Here is a 27556-nt window from a genome sequence, read left to right on the forward strand (position 1 = left end):
CCTGGCCAGCCCGGGGCCATCTCTGAGGTTTCACGTGGGATGTTGCTCCACGTCCCTACGGTTGTGCGGCTCTGTGCTCTGTCAGGGAAGAGGCTTTGGGATGATGCACCACTGGCTGTCACTTAGCAGTCACTCCCACACACCAGGTACTTTAGGAAGCACTCTGACCAGTGACCATGGAAAGGGCAGCCTCAGTTACAGCTGTCACCATTCTAGACCCATCTCACATTATTCCTTAAAAAGGCACCATAATGTAGTCCTCAGGAGTGTGGGCTTCACACCAGACACCATGGTTGTCACTGTAGACTCTACCACAATAGCTGTAAATTCAGGCAAGTTATTAAAGTTCCCTCAACCTTTCTTTCCTCACCTGCAAAATGGAGATAAGAGTACCTACATCAAAATGTTGACATTAAATGAAAATAACATCTATATAAAGCCCTCAGCATAATCCCTTTCATGGTTAATGCTATATTAATGTTAGTAATTATTTAAAGGACAAAATGTTACTAAGAGGACATTCCAGTGCACACTGGTGTTTCTAAAGACAGCACGGAACTCTCTATATGTCTTTGCACTACAAGACCACAAGCGATACGTTTGTCTTCACAGAAATCATTAGAGTTAGCATCCTTGATTATTGTAAGCACAGGTCTGTGCATAGTGCTTTATGGGCACCTAGTCATTAAATTGTCCCAGTTGCTATGCAGTGGGTCCTCTTCCCACTTTACAGAGAGGAAACCCAGTGCAGAGATGGTAAATAACTTACCCAGAGTCACATATTTAGTGTGTAGTAAAGCCATAATTCATACACTCAACAGTCTAGACTCAAAGATCATTCTCAACTACTATTCTGTACCACTGTCACCATTGTTGGAAGAGCTCTAGGCTTTTTAGCTTCCGGGAAATTTGCTACGGGAGTCATCCATCCTATGTCTGCTCGATCTGCTTCCATGGCTTTCCAAAGCTCCATGGCTACTCAGAGCATTTGCTTTATTATGAGTTTTTTTTTTTTCCTTGTAATTTCCTAATGCTTTGTAGAATTTGTTCCAACTTTCATTCTTTTACATCGCTTTTGTCTTCCCAGCTTTAATTGCTTGGTAAATGGGTTTTATAGGATTCCCTGAGGAATAATGCAATACCTAGCTAATCCATGCCTGTAATAAATGAGGCACATTTCAAAATGTTTTTCTGCTTTATCCTTATTATCCATCCCTACTAAACCCCAAATCAATTTTCATCAATTTAAAATCAACATGATTTTCTGGTCTCCAGAAAGTCATTATTGATTATGATATCTTCTCACTGGACATTAAATTTGTGCTTGGATATAACAGATGAAAAGGGTCTAAAATGAGGTAGGACCATTAAGCCAGTTTAGTGGGCTAGACAAGCTATTGGTCCTGGACCACTTTGTGATGTCATCCTCTGTTTACCTTTTTTTATTCTTTAAAAATTAGTCAGTCCATCAAATAAACAAGCAATTTGTTTTCAGTCAAATTAGTAGTATTTTAATAAAAAAGGAAGACTTAGAGGAGCAAACAGGGCAGGAAAGAATAATGTGAGCGTTCGGCAGCCACCTGATGTAATAAGACAAGCATAACTAAGCATAACTTTGGAGTCAGACACACTTGAGTTTGGATCCGGGATCTCTTCTTTGCTGCTTTGAGACTTTGCACAAGTTATTCTTGTTTGCTAGCTCCAGTTCATCAGAAAAAGGGGTGAGGGGATCATGGAAGCCAGGAGAGGGAGATCAGTATGTCCTGGTTTGCTTGGGGATATTCCTGGTTTTACCAGGGGACATCTGACCTACCAGGAAACCCCTCAGTATCAGACAAACAGGGATGGTTGGTCAGCTTGCTGTTACATGGATTTAGTGAGATGACAGTGTGAAATGCCTATAAACTGGGCTTTGAGCAATTCTAAGTATTATATTAATTATTTTGGCACGGAAACCTTATGTTTTGGGTTAAGTTCTGCCAAATCAAAGCCTGAGCTGGGGATTCTTGTGCAGTGATTTATGTGAGTGTGCCGAGGGGAACACATGAGGGAGGGAGGGAAGCTGAGTAGGTCAGGGTTGGGCAAAGGGGGCAGTCCAGCTGAAGTTCAGCCTCAGCCCGATGCTGTGGAAAATTCTGGCTTGTGAATGGTACCACAGAGTTGTCCCACTTTGTGACAAGAGGGCTGGCCATTTGTGTACCACATCATTCAGCCACTGGGTGCAGGCTACGCTTGTAGGGTATTTTTAACCAAGGGAAATTCTCGGGAAGGGAGCAGGGCTATGCACTATTAAGACAAACAATATTTTCTAGAGAATTGGTGTGCCAGCCTATGAAGGGGATCTGGGCAGGGGCCACCATTACCTGCTACAACTGCTCAGGAATTTTCTCAGTGAACATTCTGGTAGTCAGTTTAAGTGAAGGAACCCACATTCGTAACATGCCACTACTTCCGTGGTTTCCATTTTGATATTTAGCTATCTTACCACCTCCCTGATTTACACACTGTAAACATTATGATTGATCATCTAAAAGGGATTTTCAATTCCTTTGGAAGAAGATACTACATAGTTATAGACAATATTATTGTTGTTTCAGGCATGTGTAGAAGAGGATACATTTTTTTTTCTTTAGTTCACTAGCTTCCAATGAGAAATCTAACAAACCTGAGATGCAAATTAGGAAATAAATGAAAGATGATTTAAAAATCTTGGGTAATGTAATATAGCAGATTCCTGTAAATTAAAACAAATGCCAAGGTTAAGTAGAATGCATCTTCTCCAGAGATCCATATAATTTGGAAAACGTTTCAATTAGTCAGCACGCTTAACATTGCTGATTGCCCATCAGCAACTGGGGAAGAAAAAAAAAAAACAAACCTTAAAGTCAAAGTGCTAAATTTACTCATCAGCAAGTTGATACATATAGATTGATTTTAACCTCCTCAGATTTTGAGATTTTCCAAAAAGAAAATTATATCAAGTTTTGATAAATTTTTCATAAAGTATATGCTGACTTGTGAGAACAGTGTTGCTCATATATCTGATATCCTGTTTATATTTCTAATATTTTCCCCCCACCCTACGTATTTTCTGCTTCATCTTTTTTTTTTTTTTAAGATTTATTGATTTATTTATTTGAGAGAGAGAGAGCGCACAGGAGCAGTGGGAGGGGCAGGGGGAGTGGAGAGAGAGAATCCCAGGCTAACTCCATGCTAAGCGCAGAGCCCAATGCATGGCTCAACCTCATGACCCTGAGATCATGACCTGAGCTGAAATCAAGAGTCAGACTCTCAACCAATCAAGCCAGCCAGGCATCCCTAAAATAACATATTTTAAGTAATGTATTTCTTTAAAGATTTATTTATTTTATTTGAGAGAGAGAGTGCATGTGAGTTGGGTGTGAGGCAAAGGGAAAGAATTTTCAAGCAGACTCCCTGCTGAGCTTGGAGCCTGGTGCAGGGCTCCATCTCAGGACCCTGAGATCATGACCTGAGGACATGAGCTGAAACCAAGACTTGGACGTTTAGCTGACTGAGCCACCCAGGATTCCCTAAATAATGTATTTTTGATACAACATTTAGGGAATAGAAGGAGACAGACAAAAATCCCGCCTCACACAATAACTATCTTTTTTATTTTTTGCTGCATTTGCCATCATTATTTTTTTCAAAGGCAGGAGTCTTGCTGCCTCCTAACCCTAGGGTGATGACAAGTTAAAGAAACTGCAGTTTTCAAAACCACTTTCCAGTTCCCCCTTTCTTCCCTCTAATTCTAGCTGAGGCAAGGCAAGCAGGTTAATGTTCACTTAGAAGCCTAGGGTAACAAGCTCAGAGAGCAGGTTAAGGCTCCAGACTGTCAAAACCATCTGACCATCCCTCTTCTGCTGGTCACGGTCATGGTCCTTATCGTGATTCAGAGCAGTGTGCCTTGACATGAGCCCTCAAATCATAGTTTGCAAGAATTTCAGTCCCAACCTGTAAACTTCGGACCCGAATGTGCACCTACTTAGCAGCCTCTGGGAAACTGTCTCTGGAGTCTTTGCATACATCAAGACCAAAGAGCCCAGTTTCTTCCCTATTGAGCGTAACTCATGCCTTTGCTTACCTCTGGTGACCTGCACTGTTGTCTTCAATTTGCTGAACACGGACACACCTCCTGCTGATATGAAAGCACTAAGAAAATAGATTTGGTGTCTGTCATGTTTACAATGGTTCTTAAAAAATTATTAATAAATATTTACTGAATGAATAAATGAATGAATCTCCTCATTTTATTGTGATATTTTAATTACCTTAGAGGCTTTTGATAACCCTTTATTCAATGATCTAGAATTAGTACACACATGAGTCCTGTGAATTTTTTAAGACATTTACAAAGAGTTGAGAAATCTCATGTTCCATGTACTCCCTCCCCTATGCTTTAATTTATTATAATACCAATAATTATTTAACCAAATTGTCACTAAAATTGTTAATACTTTAAATATTATTGGGATAAGTTATGCTATATTTATCCAGACTGGAGTTACCTAAACCTATCGATATATCATAATATATAAAGATAAGACAAGTATTTAAAGAATAGAAATTTTCAAAATAGTTACTAACCAAAACTGAATTGTAGATAAAATATTTTAAAGAATAATGCAATCATGTTTGTGACATTTATTTACTCTTACTTTCAGGTTTGTGTAGGACTCAGAGCCGCACATAGGACTGCATGACCTCAGTGTCCAAGGTACATTATATATTTGCCAGCAGATTTTTGTCCTACCAAAATTACAGTGAGAAAAATGCTGGCTCCAGAATATTCTTTGAGATATATGAGTGCTTCATCCACATGGAGTCTTAGAGAGGTCAAGGAACTTGTCCTTTGCCACATAAGATTCTGTTTGAAAGATGAAGGTGGTAATGACACCTCATATTGGGGTTGCAAGGATTAAATGAACTCAAGTGTAGGCAGAGCATCACATGGGGCCAGATACTTAGTGATCAGTGTGTACTGGCTATTAACTATTACGTGGTGGATTGGTACCTAGAAGATAAGACTTCTGAATTTTCTGACAGTTGTGAATTGCAGCGATTATACCGAGTAAAAGTTCGGTCATCTCTGTTCACTGAGCACAATCAAAGTACAAGTTTCCAGGACATGTCAAGAAGCATTTAACGTGTAGTAAGACCAGATATCCTCAGGTTTACAAAGCAGTAGCCCTCTTGTCTTGTATCTCTTAACACCTGGGATGATACATCAGAGACTATAATGTTAATGGTAATGCCTCTCTTGATGGTCATTCCCATCTCTTTCCACTTAGCACCCTGCAAAGCAATCTCAGGATTTATTACTGACCAGGTGACATTAAAAAGTGTAACGAGCCTGGAAGGACATCTGAGAATATTTCATTGTAATAAACCTTCTTTGAGGGAAAATAGGAGATGAGCAAACTGGAGAGATTGATTCCTGTAAACTCACAGAGTGCATTCCATTAGTCCTGGCTTTCAGTCACCCTTCTCTTCTCCAAATGGGGTTCCCTCAGCTCTGCTGGAGGCTTTTCCAGTTCCTGAACTAATCTGAGGAAGCATGCTTCAACCCCTGTCTTAAACTTACAAAAATTCTTGCTGCTCTTCGTCCCATCTCTGGGTGAGCTGTGAATGCTGGGGTTCTAGGAAGCCCTAATGTCTTTTTCACCCTTTTCTAATCTACTGTGTTTGCATAGTTTTGAAGATCATTTCTCTTCCTATTATGGAACAGATTGTGAGCTGAACCTGACTCATTTGTCTACAGTAGGTTCAGCAAACAAAGACCTTGGGGGCTCTGACCCTGTCTTCATTCTGTCCCAGGCTTCAGTTTTCATCCTCACAATCCCAAGAGAGCTGCTGCCCGGTATCCTGCTTTCCAAGGTCTAGGCAGGAGGGAGGAACAGGAGCAATATAAAGGAAGAGGCAAAGCCTAGAAAAGGACAGTACCACGTTTACAAAAGTCCAGCGGAGGCTTCTACTTCTCATTGGCCAGAGCGTGTCACGTGGCCACTTGCAAGGGCAGCAGGAACAAGCATGTAGTGTAGCTGGGCATCTTCGCCACATCCCCAAAATCGAGCTCTTGTTTCTATGGAGGGAAGCAAAACATGGATTTTGAGTAGTCAACGAGGACTGTATAATCATTAAACAAACAAACATATAAAACCAAATTATTTTATTTGAGTCACAGATGAGTTGCAAAAGTAAGACTTGGATTAAAGCAATGCAAGGGGCAAAAGAGAGAGAGAGAGAGAAAAGAAAGGAAAAAAAAAATAAAGCAGTGCAATGTAGACATGAGGAGCTGACAAATCTAAAGAACCATTGATCTGGGATCAGTGAAAGCAATGATCTTTAATAGCTAGGGACAGCAGAGTGCCGTTCAATTAAATACTTTCAGTATTTACAAAATTAATCCTTAGTGCTTGACAATGTATTAAAATTAAGTGCTGATTAGGCCTGACCCCATAGCAGTTACTTCAGAAAGTTAAAAAAAAGTTTGTTTTTAGGCATTGTTTTGGCCCCCTTGATGGGAGAATACCTAGGACAATACCTTTAGGGAACAGAAACATAAATAGAAGCAGACAATAGCTGGGTCCTGTGGTACAGGGGTTAACAGATGCAATGTATCCTCACTAATGTAAACTAATTATAGAGAAATGCAGATTGATTCTGAGAAGTCTGATTATGCAATGCCTCATGTGAGTGTCCTGTTTTTACATTCGATGATTATACAAATGTGGTTTGAACATCTTAGGTAGTAGACATTTTCAAAGCACTCTGAATGATTTCTGTTTTATCCGTTACAATTTTCCTCTAAAACTGATATGATGTAGAAGTAATTCAATAATTTTGAGCACTTACTGGGTACCCATTGCTATGGTAGGCTCTTTATGTCCATCACGTACTTCACATTCATAGTAATCCTGGGAGATAGGTTTTATCTCAGTCCTATATCTGAAAAACAGAACATTATAGGGTAACCCCACTGGATAATCAGGGCCAGGATTTGAACGAATTTCTGCTGCTGCCCAAATTCACACCTTCACCATGATGCTGTACCACCTTCTATGCGTATGTAAATGTAATGTATGCAAGGGCTCCATGGCTCTGTATGGTAGGAAGGAGTTCCTCTTTTGTCTCTCTCTCATTGTTTATTTAAATATATATTTTAGGGTGAGGAGGTAAACGTAGAGGAAAATCAGAGTGACTGAGAGACTGTCTTAGAAAGTTCTTTTCGGCTTTGTATTTATTTTTGTATGTTCCACATACCAACTTAAACATGTCCATCATGACCTCGGGAAGTGCACATTCTTTTACTACCATTGATGGCAACTTTCCCTGGAAGGAAACTGCAACCTAGGCAATTTAGGAGTACCACAACCATTGAAAGAATGATGTCCTACTAAATGAGGTTCAAAATGCTGTAGATCAAATTCTATCCTTTTAGGTACACAGATGTATGTAAGAAAAGCCTAAAGTGACATTGTCTGCTTAAGTGCAGAGTTAGTCTTGTCCCCTGAAAATATTAAAAAAAAAAAAAAAAAACAACCTTTGTGATTTGTTATGGGTTATAACTTATCAGGAAAAAGGATCTCCCCAAATTGCTCAATCATTTCATTGAAATGTGTCTGATAGTAAAAGAGTGAGTTGCTAACATTTTGTTGGCAGCTGGGAATCCTCTTTATATCCTTTAGTAACATGTCTGAAAAGGTTGATGTTTGCTTGTGGAAAATCCGTAGAGTTGAAAACCAGGCTATAAGCTTAGTTTCTGTAAATATGACCTCCATTATGCTAGAATCTGAGCCCCCACATCTCATAGAAGTCTTACTCATATTTCTGTCTCATGTAGCGTGATGTTTGGGGTATTGGATGATTCTGGACTGTTAAAATGAACTCAAATCATATGTTCAATCAAGGAAAGGCATATACTTCAATTTTCTTACATACAGATGAGAATGTTATTAGATGCTTATTTATATATTTTTCTACGTATCCTTTCTTCCATACATCCATATATCTACTTATATATCCATCCATTGAAAAAACATACCAGTAAAAAATAATGTGGATAATTTCTTGCTTTAGTGATATGAAAATTGCTTTATTTTTCTTTGTACAAATATCATTTATAAGATTAATTGAATTTTCAAAACAAGAACAAATCTTTCCTAATTACTAATGATTATAAGGATTAGACCAGAAATAATTACTGCTGATTTACTAAAATGTGTCACAATAACTTGAGGATTGAATTACTATTAATTAATTCAATTCTATATGAAGTTCTCCCCACTTAAGAAGAAAAGAATCATGTTCTGTGATTCCTTGCTGCATTTCCAAATCCCCAATTTAGGACAACCACAAGCATAGGAGCACACATTTCATAATGATAATTATTACCCTGGAGATAATACTATTGTATTTGTATTGCATAAAGAAAAGAAAAAAAAATACCTTTCAGGTTCTAGGAAATGAGGGGTCTTTGTACCAATGACTAACTATCTAGGATACTGGTTATTTTGTGAGGTATCCTTTGTTGTTCTACGTTTATGGGGATTTAGGAAGTGGTTGGGTATTTTCCCTGAAGTTAAAAATTAAGCCTCCCTAATCTTCTTTCACATTTGAGTTTATAAGTAGTACAACATACATAGTTTACTTCATTTATATTATATCCAGTGTCTAAGATAATAGTACATATAATATAAAAGCTTAAAAGATAATTCAGCAGGTATTTATGGATTAACTATAAAATATCTGTAACTAGGCATTTTAAAAAATGCAAGGTTTAAGTTAGAACTTTTAACTTTCAGAATCTTTCTGTAACATTGGAAAGGTGGAATACACAAAACCATATAATGACATGAGTGTGTTTTCATGTGATACAAGATTTACACAGAGCTTTAAAATTTGGCATAGAAATCTTTTGAGATATTTTGGGTTATATTGCTCCTTTTTCAAATAAATTGTTCATCGTTGATAGTCTCTTTGCTAGTTATTTGTTAGATGGGGCATGGGAATTTATAAAGCTTATGGAAGGAAAAGGTGGTCTCTGATGGTTTGAAGCTGAACTGCTTGGTACTGGGTATACTGGAAAATGGTCTTTCAGAGGGCAAAGGCACATAAATAACTTGGCAAAGTACCTTCTTTGTGCATAGTATATGATAAAATATGAACTCTTGTTTAGTTCAACTAAGACGGAAGTCATTCATAGATTCAACAAGTATGTATTGACTTCATTATGTGTCAGACACTGTGGATGGTGCTGGTTTGGTCAGGCAAACCAACAGTGTCTTAACTTTCATGGAGCTGACAATCTGGTGATGAAGGCAGACAAGAAATGGTTCAAAAACTAAGTGACAGAAGAAAATGAGATACTGTGAGAGAGAATAGGAGGGGGCTTACTTAGAAGTTTTATCTGAAGAGTTGATATTTCAAATAAAACCTAAAGATGGAAAAAGTGTTAAGTATGTAAAGAATGGGAAGACAGAGGAATAGCAGTTATAAAAGCCAGAAATGGAAAGGAATTTGAATTGTTCACAGAATGAAGAGATAGTGGATGAGGAAAACAAAAAGTCATAGTATCTATAATATATATAAGAAAGGAGCATAAGACACAGTTTAAGAACAGCCAAGTGCAAGTGCATTTTACAATCATGTGAACATTTCGAGGGGGAGTCTCCAAGAGGCTGCTCAATAAATAGCACCTCATCCCTCTCTGAATCTGGCCAAAGTGAGAAAATCCTAGGATAAACATGGAAGCCAAAACATCTGCTTAGTGTGAGAGCCACATGGGCCCATGACGGAACACAAAAGTGATAGACATTGCCAGCCCATTCATAAGAAGGACCAAACCAGGGCCGGCTGGCCTAGCTGAGGGACAGGGGAAAAGAGGACCAAGCACAGCAGAGCATGCCACCTTGTTCTCCTCACACTCACCAGTCAGATACATCTCACCACCTTCCCAAGGGTGGAACAAAATTAGGGAGCAGGGGAGGGCCAGGCTCACACCAAACCTGAGTCCTTCACAGGAAGGAAACATCCTGATGGCAAAGAAACATGACAGGGGGATTATTACAACTTGGATGTGTTGTAAATCCACTTTAAGGTTTTAAGGAAGTAATGTATGGGGATTAACATAATAAAAAAATTAAAAAAAAAGAGTACCTCAGGGGCTTGATATAAAAGTCTCCAAAAGACAAACATCATGGTTATTTAAGACAAAATCATAGCAAACCACCATTATCAATACAATTTCATATTTAATATAGCAGGGATAAACATAGAAAGCAAATATCATTTACTATATAATAGGCAATGTTCTCGGTGCTTTACAAATATTAACTCATTTAATGCACTTAACCTAATGAGGTAGGAATTACAATTTTTCATCCCCACTTTATAGATAAAGATCTCAACCATTAGAATATTTGAAAGTATAGCCTGAGGTCAAACAGGTAGTAACTAGTAGAGGTAGGAATTGATTTTAACCCTCTGCTACAGATGCATGGGGTAGGGGTGGGAGAACTTAGGGACCGGCTTGCGTTTTCTTTTTCTTATATTTTGTTTCGCTGCTTTGAGTAGAGAGGATCAGTCATATCCAGAATATACTGTGACAGGTGAAAATCTATTTTGCTTTAATCATAATTGCTTAAAAATGTATCACAGTATTATTGCTTTAGAAAGCATTCATGAAGAGATTTAAGAATGCAATGCCAAATATTTCTTTTCTGGAGTCTCTGAAGGGTTACATGCAATTCCTTAGTTGGCTTGGAACATGATAATGTGTAGACTGAAGTAAAATATCCTAATGCAGATTATATTAAAACAGTCTTCTATTTTGCAATCACCTCATTTACTTCTATTAATGCAGTGTTAACGATGATAGACACAGGTTGAAGTAATTAGTGTTTAAAATGTCTCTCAAAAGTGTGTTCCATTTCCCCATCATCCCCTAGAGGAAGTAGATATGTTGATACAGTGTCTTAAAAGACAGCAGGGCTTCTAAGAGGTATTTAAACAGCCACTGTTTTGTAATGTTCATCACAGGTGAGTGTGGCTTTTCAGTTTGCACATTTGCCAGATTGTCTGGAACCTCTGAGAAAGACACATACATCATTGAAACAACTTCCGTCCACTTCATGAGTAGAAATTACACTGGCTGCTCTGAGAAGAAAGGTGGAAGGTAGTTAAGAATGAAAGTGGAGAGCGGTGCCGGGGTGGCTCAGTCAGTTAAGTGTCTGACTTCAGGTCAGGTCATGATTTCGGGGTCCTGGGATTGAGCCCCACATTGGGCTCTGTGCTTAGTGGGGAGTCTGCTTCTCTCTCTCCCTCCACCCCATCCCTGCTCATACTCACACACTCTCTCTCTCAAATAAATAAATAAATAAATAAAATCTGTTTTTAAAAAGAATGAAAGTGGAGAGAGAGTTACATAAACTCAGTGATTTAGTCTAGAGATGGTGGTGCCTAAGGTAGTGAATAGAATCAAGATGGCGTTCTTGAGATAAGCATTCTGAGACTTGTTGATAGATTGGGCAAGGCAAAAAAAGGAAGAGTTAGAAGAATCCCTATACTCCAGTTTCTGATATGAGGTTGATGATGATGATGATGTCATCATTCCTGAGTAAGTAAAGACGGGTGGGGGGCATGGCCAACAGTACTGGGGAAATGGGATGATTTCAGTTTTAAACATGTTCATTTTGAGATTCTTGTGAGACTTCTAAGTAAAGAACTCAAAGAAAAAGAATAATAAGAGCTGCCACTGCATGGAATATACTATATTCTCAGTCTGTTCACACAGTTTAAATCATGATTCATTGAACGCTTAGAGCCACCATATGTGGTCATCAGTGTCATCCCCATTTTACACATGAAGGCGGTTGTACATATAATAGAATGAGATCTGTCTAAGTTGAAGTATACAGATCAGAGCTAGGGACTAAGAAAGTACTCATAAAAATGTATCCATTAAATTTCTTGCTTAGAACACTCACTGATAATATTTTGAATGCCATTAGATACCCCTGTTGGATGCTGGATGGTTGAAAAAGTGCCGTATTTCAAATGTGAGTACCGCAGTAGATGGTAATTAGAGGCACATCTAAGCTAACGTAGCCAAGGACAAATGCACTGAAGAAGATGCTGCGATTTTGATAAAAGTACTGCTGACAAATTCTATGCTCCAACAAGTTCATGATTCTACTTCACAATATGATAACAGAGGGCAATTAAAAGATAATGGAATAAATTAAGAATGCTCCAGTATCTTTGTATGCCTTAAGAGCATACATTTTTACCTCATAAAAGTCAACCCAGGAATCTTTCTTACCCAAATTGAAGCAGTCTATAAATATCACACATTTAGGTTAAACTATATTGAAACAAAGCTGGTGGAAATATTTGCTTAAGTATTTTCTCAAGTAGGCATACGGCATTTTTTTTTTTCATTTAAAAATGAACTGTCTGAGTTAAAGGGAAAAGCATGAACAAATTGTCTTGTAAAATTTTGACTTCTATCTTAACACATTATTTACTAAGTGCCAATCATTGTGCTGAGACATCAAGCCAACTGCTGAATTCACCTCTTAATAGATATCTCCACAGAAGATAAAGATTCTGTGAATTCTAAATAGGATCTGTGAAAGCAGAGATCTTGTACTCTTTGGTATTACATGATGATTAGGAGCAAGAGCTTGAGGAGCCTGGGTTCAAATCTCAGTTCTACTAATTCAAAGCTGTGTGACCTTGGACATGTTCTTCAACCTCCTTGTCCTTTCATTTGCTCAATTGGTTAAATGAATGAAAAAATGGCGTTTCCTCATAGTCTTGTATATTAAGTGAATCAATAAGTATGTAAAGTGCTTGGAACAGAGCATCGTCCATAAGAGGCACTGAATAATCCTTAGCTGCTATTAAATCTAGTGCTGATTTGAGACAGGATTCATATTCTCGCTTCTTGGGCTCCAAGCAAATGAGGCAGTTGTCTGGTATCTGTTTTAGTGTCCCAAAATATGCCCTGGCTGTTAGGCCACTTGGACTTGGTCAGTCTTCTCTGACCACATGGACAATTTAGAGGGGATCCTATTGTGTAATTTCAGATTGAAGCCTAGTAGAACCTCATTTCTGACCTAGAGATAAGACCACTGCACTATAGAATCTTTGCAGCTCCCGTAAGGCTTCTGAGAATCTCTTCTTGGGGGTAAAGAAATGCGGTCTTTAGCTGGCATATCCTGGTACTGTGCCAATCTTAGTTCCTAAGGACCTGTGCTCTAGCAAAGGAAATAGTGTGCGTCTCATGAGAAACAGGACCACTGCCAAGTGTTAGAGAATGTGGTCATGTACACTGCTGATGGGCCTGTTGGAAATGCTGTTCTACTGCAGGTTCCTTCTATGGCCTGTCTTCTCCACCCATAGGTGGAACATTCCGTCTTCTTGAGTGAGGGCTCATCTTTTCCATCTTTTCAGGAGGCCTCACTGAATAGAAGGATTGAGAACTGAACATGAGCCGAGAGCTGCAGGGTTCAGTCAAGTGATTCCTTTGCTTTGGGCTCTTCTCCCCTCCCCCCTACTTGCTGGGGCGGCGCTGCTGGGCCTCCCATCGGATGGTTGCTGTTTTTGTTTTTTTTTTTAATTTAATGATTAGGGTTAAATTCTCCCATTGAAACGGAAATGCAACAGTTTACCTTGGGTGTCTTAGAACTGATTGCCAAGAAAAAGATAGATAAATGCAGGCTATCATTTTTCTTTAACTCCTCAGAGCGATGTGGGATTTCAGTCATGGATGCTCACACTTGCTTATGCACATGGAACCAAGCCAGTTACTTGGTTCCATGGAAAGACAAGGAATGTATGATGGAGTGAGTGGGTGTGTTTTATTTGATTATATTCAAAATTCAGAGAAGAGGCACTGTGAGAAACATGGGAGAGTGGGCACAGGATTTGGAATCAAAAAGACCTGGGGTGGGAAATCCTATATTCATATCTAACTAGCTATGTGACCTTGGGCCAGGCTCCCAGGTTCTCAAAGTTATAGTTTTCGTATGTGTGAGATGGAAATAGTAGTGCTAGGTTATAGGATTTTTTGTGGAATAAATCGGAATGAATGGAGAGTGTCGTTATAAAGCGAAGTACACTTTTGCTGGCATTGTATCTGCATAGCTGAATGTTTCCTGAGCCTTAGGTTAAGGGAAATTTGAATTAAGTGCACAGTGTTCTTCATTTCAACAAGTACTTGCTAAATTTCAGTCAATATGTCAGCAACAAGGTTAAGTACTATAACGAAATTAGTAAGATAAAATCCTTGACCCTGAAGGAGGAAAGGAACATAATAACTCATACCAGGTAAGATAAAAATCAATGATAAATAGAAACATAACATTTATTGAAAAACTTCAATTCATTAGAGCATAAACATGAAATTATTTTATTTCTTTCTGTAACTACCTCATTTTTAATATGTGTGCCCTGCCCCCCCGAACTTCTTCCTGTTCCTTAATGACATCTTGGGAATCTTCTAGAACTTTCTGACCAATATCGGATATCACAGTTTAGTACTTTGAAACGCCTTATCACATTTTTTATTCAAAATTCTCTATGTGCCCTCCCCTTTCGTGTATGACTTAGCTCATCCAGTATGTGAGGCAGAGGGGAGAGAGCAATATTCTTCATTTCTGTGTTTATGGTTGTTAATGGGAAGAAAGTCCCTGATCCCACTGTGATGTAGTTGTTTCTCAATGTGTGCTACTCATGGTTTTCCTGGGTGTTGATATTCAACATCCATGGTCCTTTCTTCATAGAGAATCTTTTATCTACATTGGACTTGTCAGCTTTTTAGGCTGCCCAAAACCTCCATGATCCTTCACACGAAGGTGTGAACACCACTGGGGCCTTCTGTGACATCCTATGAGTGTCCCATGGACTTGGGATGAGTTGTACCCATTTTTCCTAGCCGTACTATCCAATATTCTCTGCACATATAGGCTGCTCTTCCAAGTCTTTGATCTTTATCATTCCCCAGACTATAATCGAGCGTCAGTCTCTATTATCATGCATGCTCCTAAACTCCAGGTCTTCACAGGCCAGCTCGCCAGGCTCTTCTCTGATTTGTTGGCCATCCTAAGGTAGACCTGTGTGTTCTGCAGTGAAGCAGCCTACAGCAGAATAAATAGGTGCAAGCTTTTCCTTCTCACAGGCACCCCAGATACTGACTAGTGAGTCATGGATGTCATCAACCAGTTTGGTTTGAGGGGTTATGAGAGAGAAGAGGGAAGAAATTCTACTAGTCTTCTCTCTGCTATCTTTTTTCTCCAAGTCCTCTCTTCAGTTTTCAGTGGGCAGAAGGGAAGGAGGGATTGTTGTTGGCAGGACCTATTCTGCTCTTTCGGTATGCACATGTGATGGTGTCTGGCCTCAGTTATAGGTGACTCATTAGAGTGGAATTTCTTAGCACTTTGACTCAGCTTTTGGCTACAAGAAGAGAACCTCTCCACATCATAGAGCAGGTACAAGTATCTTTCTTTATGGCAGTGAGGGGGGGATTGACTAAGTTTTCTGAGGATATTTAGGAAGGCTCCTCAATCCATCCCTCACTCCCTTGCTTCACACGGCACCTTGCTCAAATTTAGAGCCTGTTGTAGGTTTTTTGCCTGATGGTTTTTACTCACTGACCAGTCTTTTGATTCGTTTCTTTATTCTCATATGCAACAATCATATACCAAGCTCCTGCTTGGTGCAACTGGTCTTCAGGAGGATGACAACACAGAAGAGAGGACAGATAAAGCCCATCAAGGGGAATACTTAAAAAGTACAATGAATAGGATACTAGAGAGGTAGAGAGTTCTTGCAGAGTGGGAGCACTTATCTCTGAGACCCAACCTGGCCAAATTGCTTATGGAAAACTTTAGGGAAGAGATGCTTAAGCAAGAACCTGAAGGATAAATGTAAGCTAATGAGGCAAAGAAGGTAGTAGTAGTTTCTAGACCAAAGAAGGGGCTTATTCAAGCCACTGAAAGAAATTTAGAATGGTATATAATTTAGTATAGTGCTATATAATATTGGAAAGTAGGTAAATCAAACAGACCTCATAGGTCATGTTTAGAATGGAGATAAGAATGAATGAATGAGTGAATGAATGAATGAAAAATGAACGAACAAACTTCTTTCAGGGACATATCTCTCCTGAAAGGTTGGATTGGTGAGGTTTAGATAGTGATGCTTTCAGTGGGGGAGAAGTCACCAGCCTACATCCTTCACCATTTTTCCCAAGGGATGTGAGGGTAGACATCTGGGAATAAATAAATGAAAGGCTCTGATGGGGAGACAGCCTTCCCTTCATCGGGGTTTTTTCAGTGATAATTTAATAGCTCCTTTCTATTTCTATCCCTTCTTTTTCTTTAACATTCCTTTCTCTTTTTCTTTGTGTCTCATCTCCTCTCTAACCCCCCAGTGACCCTGTGCTGTTTGTGTTTGCTTATCCATCAATGTACTTTTAATTCTTTTGAGGAAAGAAAAGCCATAGTCATATAGTTACTGTTTTTCCCATAGGGCTGTCTTTGTAGGCTCCATGTTCTCTGTGGAAACATACACTCTGCTTGAAGTGGTTATATTTTATTGTGTGGATATCAATAATCTGATGATGTCTTTTTAAAATATCTGCCCTTTTCCTCTGTGTACCATGGAGAAAAAACATTAGGCTTGTAATGATCCAATTGCCTTGAGTTAGTGACAACAGGCTTTTCTCTACTGAACTGAAAATGTTTTTACCTTGGGAAATATAACTGAAGACATCATGTTACTGTGCCATTTTTGAAGGCATAAATACAACTTAGAAACAACATTAATATATGCAAATCACTCCAGTGCCTTATTTCTGAGGTGCTGTTGGGGGAAACTGTGTCTCTAAAAGGTCAGGATGCATCTTGCAATTAAGATTCCTTTGGTCTCAGGGCTCTGACAGTCCCACTTTAGAAATATTGGGTGACAACACAAGGCTAATATCTTCACTTTTCTCAGGGGCTTTCTGTGATTTATGAAGCACCTTGCTGAAAGGACCTATATCTATTTCATGAAAGGAAACCAGACTTGGATCTGTTTACGATTCTTAGCCTGTTTTCTTGTAGATGAGATGCCACTTCTGCGCCTCCGTTAAACTTATTAATAAATCACGCTCTCTTAAATCTTTCTCCTACCTCCAGGTCTCACAGATAGATAGAGGTAGCAAAGTGGACTAAGGCTTTTTTTTTTTTTTTTTCCCTGTATTATTGTTCAAGCCAAAGATTTGGCTTCATTTCTTTTATGATTATCTAAATGAGATCTAACTAAAAACAGCCATATGGCAAAGTTGAAAAAGTAGCTATCAGGGAGTAACGATGAGATGTTAACAAAAAAATGTATTGGCCATTTAATATATGCCATGTAAAAAGGCTAAATGGTTTGCCTGTGTGATCCTATTTCATGTTCACAACAAGCCCCCCTGGGAAAATACTATTGGTGAATGAAGAAATGTGTTCAAAATTGCTTATTAAGTTGAAATAAATCCCACAGATATTAAGAGAAAGATCCAGATTTCAAATGCTTGTTTTTCTAATTCTGTTATACCAGCAATAAAAGATTCATAGGTGTATTACATGGGCCCCTTAATAATTTTTTTTCATTTAAAACAGGTTCATATGTTACTTAAGTTTCAAAAAATGCATTATGCTATACTACTTCTTACAAAACAGAATTGTCACCCCAATCTTTCCCCTACTTGCTATGTGATATTGGATATTGCACAAACTCCCTGAATCTTCCTTCCTCATCAAGGGCTTGAATGTCTCTTTTTAAAATAAATGACTCTTGAACCATGAGAGACTATGGACTCTGAGAAACAAACTGAGGGTTCTAGAGGGGAGGGGGTGGGTGGATGGGTTAGCCTGGTGATGGGTATTAAAGAGGGCACGTATTAAATGGAGCACTGGATGTTATACGCAAACAATGAATCATGGAACACTACATCAAAAACTAATGATGTAATGTATGGTGATTAACATAACATAATAAAATAAAATTAAAAAAAATAAAAAATAAAATAATAAATGACTCTTTAAAAAAAAACCTTATTAGTAATTAAGTGTATTTATACAACAATTTGTTTCATTAGTGTGAGGTTGATTACTCTTGTAATTACAAAGTAAACTACAGAATTGGTTTCATAATGATGTCTTCAATGTGATATCATTTATCTTATTATAGGATTTGAGTATGTGTTATCTACTCTAATGAGAAAGGCCCAAAATGTTAAAATGCCTCAATATATCTGAAAATATGGACATTTCAAGGAAAATTAATTCACCCTCATCTTATATATGTTATATATAACTGTCCAATGTCAGCTCCCTAAATATCACCAACATAAGCTGTTGATGAAGCAAGGATGAGTTTGTCATAGGCCCTGGTATGGAGGAAGACTGCCTTGGGAGAGTTTTGGCAGTGTCTCTGAAGAGGGACTCAAGGTCAGATTTTATTGAGAATTTCAAATTTGGTTTAAGGCTGGTCTTTCAATGAGGGGCCTTGATTAGGACTGAGTTAAGGATCAGGATATCACTGTCCAGGATTGGTGGAAACAGCAAAGCGGGATTTTGAAGTGAAGGGTTTATATGGTCTCAGGGTATAAACTGTTGGCTGATGCTTCCTAGTGGGAGTTGATGGGTCTTTCAGGAAGTACCTTTAATGAACTATAGAGTTATTTGCTTGGACAAGAGTCTCCTGGAATTCAAAGACGTGCGAATGTAGATAGGAGCACAGTAAATTCCCATTAATGTAGACAGTATGTAAGGGGTGGGAGGTAAGTAGTTTCTGTCCTCAGTGTTCAACCTGCGTGTGGAGATAGTTTTATTCTCATATCACACAGTGAGAAGGTTATTGAATTACATGCTTGTCTCTACTGCTGGAGAATGAACTCTTCCAACAACAGGGCTGCCCTACCAATCATTTGTGTCTCTTCACAAATGACATTTCTCCACCAGAACAGAGTAGTACCATGATAGTAGAAGTGCGTTGGTGATGGTAGCAGTGGGATAAATGGTAATACTATAATAGCTTTTATCTAATGCCAGAGGACCTGCTATGCACTTCCTGGTGAATTATCTCATCTACGCTATAACAACCATATGGGATTGCTTCTATTTTTATTTCACAGATATGTCATAAAGAGAGGTTGTTTTTATTGTTGAATGGAGGGCTGTTACAACTAATTGGGCATTCTTTCAATAGATTTCTATCATGTAAATCAGTCTATTGTGTTTACCTTTATTCATTCCAACACAAATATTAGCATTTCCAATAGATTTGCACATTAAAAGCTGAAAGAGGGAACTTTAGCCAGTAGTAAAATCAGTTGAGTATCTTACAGTGAACATAAGAAACTCATTAACCAATATTTTCTTTTGTTAGAGCTTTAAGCACAGAAAAATCAATTGCCGTTTGATTCCTCTATATATCCTTAATGGGAATAAGTATCTCTATGATCTGGGTTTCCCTGAATCAGACCCTTGAATGAATTCCTCCCCGGGTGGTGGCTCTTCCAATTTTTTCAAGTCTCTGCTGCCACACTGTGGGGGAACATGAAATAAAACATTAGTTTCTTAGATATTTTAGTCTCTCTCTCTCTCTTTTTTTTTTTTTTTTTTACTAAGGGGCAACTGTCATTTACAGTGCCTCAAATTCAGTTAACAAACAAGTAACAATAAAGTAAAAAGCTTTCGTAAAAGGATGGTGTTAAGTGAAGTTACTACAAATTGAGGGAGTGATAGTACTATTATTAATAGAGTTGCTTTATTGACTTGGGTGATGAGCTCAATTCAAAATGTGGTCACTTTAAGAGACACAGCCTGGTATAGTGAAGCAAATATAAGCTTTTAATTCTTACTATATCAAAGAGACGGACTTCTTTCCTCACTTCCTTGCTTTTTTATTATCTTCTTTACATTCTTCTTTTCCTTTCTTCTTACACTAAAATTGAGTATCTACTACTTTGTACCGGACATTATGCTGAATGGTATTTTTTTTTATTATGTTGTATTAATCCCAATGCATTGCATCATTAGTTTTTGATGTAGTGTTCCATGATTCATTGTTTTATGCTGAATGGTATTAATACAGAATCAAATTAGGCTGTATCTCTGAATCTCAACAGGAACATTCTTTAGTGATAAAGGTATATAAAATGAAAATTGGAATATAAAGCAGGCTTGAGAGAGTTTTGCATATGATATCATGGGACAGTAAAAGAGCAGCTTCCAAAGCCGCAGTATCAATTATTTGAAATAAATTTTGATACTTTCTTTTCTGAGAGTCAGAAATCCCATCATCCGATGACTGTGACAGCAACTATCTGCAAGATGGCATGAGCTCAAGTATCCTACTTATAATGAGAGTGATTGTTGTCATCTTTAGTTGAAGGCGATTGAAATGTATAGGGATTAGGAAAAGTGATTATTAAACACAGCCTCTATAACCTAATTAGTGCATTTCAAAGTAACTGAAAGAGGTTTAGATAGAAAGGTGGAGATCTTTTCAACCTTCTTTAGAAATATGCTTCTTTTTGGGGTGCCTAGGTGGCTCAGTCGGTTAAGCATCCAACTCTTGATTTTGGCTCAGGTTGTGATCTCAGGGTTGTGAGATCCAGCCTCTCATTGGGCTTGGCACTGGGCATGGAGTTTTCTTAAGATTTTCTCTGTCCCTCTCCCTCTGCTTCTACTCCCCTCCCCTCTCCCTCTTTTTAAAAAAAAAAACAAAGAAATACCATTCTTCTGTACACATACATTTCATCATCTATATAATGCAATATTGGTATTTATCCGGTTTCCAGCATCTCTAAGAAACAATACCTAAGAATGAGGACATTCAAGTTTTAAAAATTGAATGCAAGTAAAGTATTGCTTCAAAGAGCATATGAAATGACATTATAATATTCAACCTCTACTATTCCTTTAAGTCATAAAAGTGGCAACTATTTCCTAAAAATGACCTTTATTTATTGTTTCTTTAATATACTATTTTCCAGTCTCAAGAGCCTAGAAGTCTGAGCAAACCAGGGAAACTAGGTTAAAACACTCATGTTAGTTGGGGAGATTGAATGAAGGAAGGATGTGAATTATTATTTGTTAAGTGTATTATGCACAGGCATGTGTCAGACAATTTATATCTGTTAGCTTGTTTAAACACCTCAAAATTTTTTAAAAAAAGGTCAGTGTATTAGTTCCCTCATCTCTGAAAGAGGAAACAGGTTGTAAGGAAAAGCAACATGTTCAAGGTCTCATAACTGGTAGGTGGCAGGGCTTGGATAAAATTAGACCCATGATGTCCATTCCACCACCAAAACCAAAAGGAAGCATTTAAATATCTACATCCAAATGAAAATGTACATTATTTAAATCTGCCTGCATTTATTTTTTAAGAGGGATATGGTATCAGTGCTATCAGAAGGATAAGTACGGAGGCCTTGTTTTAAATCATTTGAAAATGTATTTGCTTATCTTTGAAGTACACACTTTTTTATTGAGTACATTTTAAATTAAGCCTTCTTGGAGGTGAAGGAAAACTGTAAGCTAATTTGAAAGTCAGGAATCTGAGTTCTTTTGCAGTACAGGTTCTCAGAGCCAAAATTCATTAACATCAATTCAACGGGAAAATCAAGTCAAATAGTTCAATGCTGAATCTTTTTATGATGTGGAGCAGATGTTGCCATTCTTAAATCCAAGGGAGATTCACAGTCCAGTGGCAATGGAAAAAACCAAACAGAAAGCAGAAGGTGGGGAGAATCTAGTTTGGCAGCTTGATTTGAGTTCAAGGACAAAAAAACCCCTGGCCTCCAAGGAGCAAAGGGTAGGAATATGCAATGCAGGTTGTTAAGGGGGGAACAGCCTGATGAGAGGATGAGGCTGGTGGATTTTCAATGGACCAAACCTTGCTTTCCTCATCGGTAATGGGGATAATAGTGGTCCCAGGCCATAGGATTACTGTGAGGATTGAACAGAGTAATGCATGTACAGATCTTGATTCAGTGAATGCCTTTAGCACATAGTACCTGCTTGACAAATGTTCATCTTTATTATCCCTACAGGCAATGGAATGAAGCAGACATAGCACAAGTCACATTATTGCCATACCCACTCTCCAGAAATGGGTTTATATCATAATGGGTGCGTGACCTTCCAGAGTAACTTAATCTCACTGAGGTTCAATTTCCATGCTTGTAAAAAGGGAATATTAAATACCTCCTGTGCAGAGCTGTTGTGGGGTCAGATGAAAGGGTCTTTGTGAAAGGCCTTTGTAAAATGTATTCAGATGCCGGTTATCATCATTATCTCTTCCTGTTTCTTCCTGGTTTTCATAGCGATCTCATCTTTAAATTCATTAGTGAGTCAGATTAATTCATCAGTGAGTCAGTAATAATAATCTTAACAATATAACAATAATAGAAACATGTTGGTCAGCTGGGATTTACTCTTCTAGCTCTCTGCCATGAATACTGAGCTATGAGGGGAAAAGTCTCTGAGGTTAGCCAGGTGACAACACAGAACTCTGAGGGACACACATATGGATTCATCCTGACTGGAGGGAAGGGAAATGGAAGTTAAGGAACAGAAGCGGGGCAGGGGCATATACTGGGAATCAATTTAGCTACAAGTAACATGGCATTCAACCAACAGTGACTTAAAGTAATGAGCTAATGCTTTCTTCTTTAACAAGTTTACAGGAAGGTGGTTTCCTAGTCTTGGATCAGCTCACGGCAGTGTTGTCTGAGACCCAGACAGGATCTCTCTGTCCCACTGCTTGTAGTTTTCATCCCCATGCTTGGTATCTTGTGGCAACAGACAGCTGCCGCAGCTCCACAATCCATGTTTAAGGCAGGAGGAAGGCAAAAGAATGGCACCAGCCGTTTCTGTCCCTTACAAAGAAAACAAAAGCTTTCCCAAGATTCCCTAGCAAATTTCTTATTATATCTCAGGGGCGCCTGGGTGGCTCAGTCAGTGAAGTGCCCAACTGGATTTCAACTCAGGTCATGATCTCAGCCTTGTGGAAGGAATCAAGCCCCGTAGGGTTCTGCACTCCCTGGGGAGAGCAGAGAGTCTGCTCCTTTCCCTCTCTCTCTGCCCCTCCCCCTGCTCCTGCTCTCTCTCTCTCTCTCTTGCTCTTTCTAAAATAAATAAAACAAAAAACAAAACAGAAGAATGGTACCAGCCATTTCTGTCTCTTACAAAGAGAGCAGAAGCTTTCCCAAGGTTCCCTGGCAAACTTGTTACGATATCTCAAAGGCCCGATGATGTCAGATGGTTATTCCTGGCTGCAACTGTCACTGGGCAAATGCATATTTAATTAGGTACATGGCAAGTGTGAGCAAAATCTGAGTTTTATTAACACGGAATATGGGAAGAGCAATTGGGTAGGAAGAATGACACAGCCAGCCGTGCCTGTCACAGTGCAGGTCTCAGAGCTGGTGGAGAAGGGGTCATTCCCCATTAGAGGTGAAGAACTCCGACATAGTAAGCGTGATGGCATTTCCAATGAGCTTGGAGCCTTGAGTTATTAGTGTATGTGTTTTGGGGCTGAGAGACATAGAACAGAGTAGAACAGATAGAGATTGAGAGAATTTTGAATTAAAGGAATAGAGTGAGAAGTTTGCTTTAAGTATCAGTTCCCTTGTAAATTATTTCTGTTGTAATTGATGGAAAAATGATTATGTGTACTTTTCAAGTGCTGTATCTTTAAGTGAAAATATCACATTTTTCCTAATCCACGTTTTTTGCTGGCAAAATAAATGCTATCTACTCTGGCTCTCCAGGACATTTGTCATAGTGTTTAGGTACTGTGTTCAGTGTTGTTCAAGACTGTAACTAAAAAAAAAAAAAAAATTGGCTAAAGAAGCTGTAGTTCTAAACAAGTGATTTAAATACCCCGAGTGTATAGGGTTAAAAAGAGGTTTCATGAGATGCAACCTATCTAGTGAAATTCAACACATTATAGAAATTATTAATGGCATCCAATGTGTGTTGTTTCTGAGAAATGTTAAAACCTCAGGGCCTTGCACATAAAATGGGTGTAGCAAACTTCAGAATATATTTTTGAGAAGAATTGAGATTTACCTGATTTTTATGTTGCTAATTTCTTAAGGTGATGCTTTTTTATCCCATTAATTCATTGTAATTGTTTTTGTAGAACTTGGAATCAGCATAGCAAAGAGACATTGTGTGGTAAGATTCAACTGCAACATTTTAACTTTTATTTAGAAACAGTATTTGGTTCCAGCACCACCCAGTGACAAATCTAAAAACTGCATGTTATTGAGTTGGGATGGCATCTTGGTGTTACAAAATACATTATCTAATATACAGTCTATTGGTCATGTGCAGCTGGTGAGTGCTTATAATGTGGCTAGTTCTGAGATTTGCTGTGAGTAAAATACACATTGGATGCCATTAATAATTTTTACATTGGTTGCATATTAGAATGGTAATATTTAGATATATTTGGTTAAAGTAAGTATATTCAAATTCATTTCACTTTTATATTTTTAAATTATTTTTAAGGTGGCTATCAGGAAATTTTAAATTACACACCTAGCTTTCATTATATTCCTAGAATACAGTGCTAACTTAGAGATTTAATTGGGTAGTTTTGTCCAGGTAGGTCATTTGGTAAAAGTACGTGGGTAAAGAAGCTGATGTAAACCATCTAAATGTGTGCCAAAGAACACGTTAGATCATCAGTAGAGGTGGCAAAAGTGAATATATCCAGGTTTTCGTTCTACCTAAACTTATGATCACAGGGAATTAAAAATGCAGATTTATCTCCTACTAAAGTGGCTGTATTGTGAATTCGTTTTCTTTCTACCTAAACTTATGATCACAGGGAATTAAAAATGTTTTCAGATTTATTTCCTACTAAAGTGGCTGTATTATGAATTCACTAGGTGCCAAGCATTTTTTTTTTTAAGAATTCTGCAAGCATTTACTCACTTAATCCCCACAAAAAAATTCTATGAGGCAATTACTGTTATTTTCTTAATTTCGCACAAAAGAGTGAAGCCAGAGAGCAGAAGCCTTGTCCAAGGTCACATGACTATCAAGAGGTTGAAGTCAGGATTTAAGACAGTCTGGCTCTGGAATTTACACTCCTTAACTCTGTTGCTGTCCTCCTACTGAAGAGAAAATGTGGATGAAAAATAAAAACCAGAGTGCCTGGGTGGCTCAGTCCTTTAAGCATCTGACTCTTGATTTCAGCTCAGGTCATGATCTCAGGGTCATGGGATAGCGCGCCACCTTGGCTCTCCCCTCAGCTGGAGTCTGTCTAGAATTTTCTCTCCTCCCTTTGCTAACTCCTGCTCACAGATGCTCTCTAAAGAAAGACAGCAAGGAAGGAAGAAAGGGCAAAAAAGAAAACCACACTGGCCATAAGAAAACCGTTTTTAGGGGAGCCTGGGTGGCTCAGTCGGTTAAGCGACTGCCTTTGGCTCAGATCATGATCCTGGAGTCCCAGGATCGAGTCTTACATTGGGCTCCCTGCTCAGTGGGGAGTCTGCTTCTCCCTTTGACCCTCCCCCATCTTGTGCTGTCTCTCCTCTCTCACTCTCTCTCAAATAAATAAATAAAATCTTAAAAAAAAAGAAAGAAAACCATTTTTAGCATGTCTACCTCAAAGTTAAGAAGTAGTCATAGAGCGGCACCTGGGTGGCTCAGTTGGTTAAGTGTCTGCCTTTGGTTCAGGTCATGATCTCAGAGTTCTGGGATCGAGTCCTGCACTGAATCCCTGCTCAGTGGACAGTCTGCCTCTTCTCCATCTGCCTCTCCCCAGCTCATGCTCTCTCTCCCAAATAAAAAATAAAAAACCTAAAAAAAAAGACATAGTCATAGATCATTGCTAAATTTTTAGCTATCACATTCTTATTAATAAAATTCAAATGTGTTTAGATAGTAATGTCATTTTTAAATACTATGTTCCAGGTTGACCTTTTAGCATCCATTGCAGTGAGGAAACACTGTGAGTCCCAAAATGAATAAGACACATGATTTTCCTTCCAGGTATTCAGGAATTGGACCTATAAATAGATAATCTATGCATATGAAATATGCAGAAGGATGCCCCCCAAAGGAGATGGCATTTAAGCAGAATTTTGGAGGAAAAATAGGATTTGCAAGGCAGAAATTGTAATCATTGAGAACGGACAATCTGGGTGAACTCATGTGATCATGAAACTGCAGGGCACACACAGAACACGAGAAACAGATCAATATCGCTTGAGTTTAAGATTGTGGGGATAGGTAAGGTTGTTAGTCTAATGGGACAGTCATGAAGGTCTTTAAACCCCCAGGCTGAACTAAAAAATGTGCCGGCCTGACAACCTGAATAAGAGAGAATGATTTTGAATGGTAGATAAGTCCTGAGTTTGATCTTTTTCTCCTTTTTTGCTTTAATATTGCAATTTTATGTGATGAGATGAATGCCCTGGGGAAAGAAATCTATGAAACCACAGTCACAGAAGTAGTTCAAGAACTTGTCTCTCTAAACTTTGAATGCCTCCTGAAGATCAAATGAATCCATATGTATGACACTGCATTGAAAACAGCCCAGCGCCGTGTAAGATGTAGGTTATACGATTGTAGTCAGCTTGGAGGTGAATCAATCAGGTCATGTAAAGGTCTAGAGCACAGTTATTTAAAAAAAAAAGAAAATTTTGGATGCCCTTTTTATTCATTGTTACTATAAGAATATTTTTAGGAGTTTTATTGACTACATTACAACACAGGTGATAGTTCATTTCCTATGAGGATTTTTGAGGTCATGACAAACTAGTACATTGATTTTGACTAAAATGAATGGCAGACTTGGTAAAATGGTCAAAATGTATATCTATGTACACAGACTGAGATGAATTGAAAAATAATCATGGTTGGGTCTTGTTCATGATGCTTTTTAAAAGACCTTCATAAATATCATAGGTATCATCTGACAATTTCCTATGAGACTTCCCTGGTCATTTTGATCTCTGTTTGGGAAACCAGAAAGACTCAGCATAGAATGTCCTCAAATTGAATAGTAGGTAAATTATCCTCTCTACAGAAAGACCCCTCATGGAGACCAGCCACACAGAGACACTGGTCTCTAATTCCATCTATCATCACAGCAGTGTTGGTCCAGGGCTGGGTACACACAGGTGCAGTTTATCTGATGGTGGTTGGATTAAGTCACCCCAGTGACGTTTAAAATGCACATCTTTGAGTCCTATAGAGGCAGATGATGAGAGTCTATGTATGCAGGGCATGAGAATTGGTATTTTTAACAAACATCCTTGATGATGTAAATGTGTTCTAAAGTTGAGAGGCTCAGGATCAGACTGTGGTTTACACACAGTCAGTGGAATTGATTATCAGTCAGTGTGCTATGGGGTTCTCACTAACGACTTTTCCAGAAACCAAGAGCTGAGAGCTGTGCTCATATAGCTTCTCCCTTAGCAAACTCTAAGACATGGCTAGCAGGAAGTTTGAAGCATAGCTCGACCAAT

General features: G+C 38.4%; 1 protein-coding gene and 1 long non-coding RNA gene across 3 annotated transcripts in view; both read left to right on the top strand.

Moving 5' to 3' along the window:
• The window catches only part of KCNIP4 (potassium voltage-gated channel interacting protein 4), a 1020323-nt gene that overhangs the window by 385358 nt on the left and 607409 nt on the right, over positions 1 to 27556 (top strand). The gene's annotated exons all lie outside the window — the stretch shown is intronic.
• Positions 4588 to 27556, top strand: part of LOC115941112 (uncharacterized) — a 59417-nt gene continuing 36448 nt past the window's right edge. Inside the window, exon 1 of the long non-coding RNA XR_004075868.2 lies at positions 4588 to 4738. This is a non-coding gene — a long non-coding RNA (uncharacterized LOC115941112). The remainder of the gene's footprint in view (positions 4739 to 27556) is intronic.

Source organism: Leptonychotes weddellii, chromosome 2 (genome assembly GCF_054177405.1).
Source record: "Leptonychotes weddellii isolate Sample4059 chromosome 2, ASM5417740v2, whole genome shotgun sequence".
Taxonomy (NCBI): Eukaryota; Metazoa; Chordata; class Mammalia; order Carnivora; family Phocidae; genus Leptonychotes; species Leptonychotes weddellii.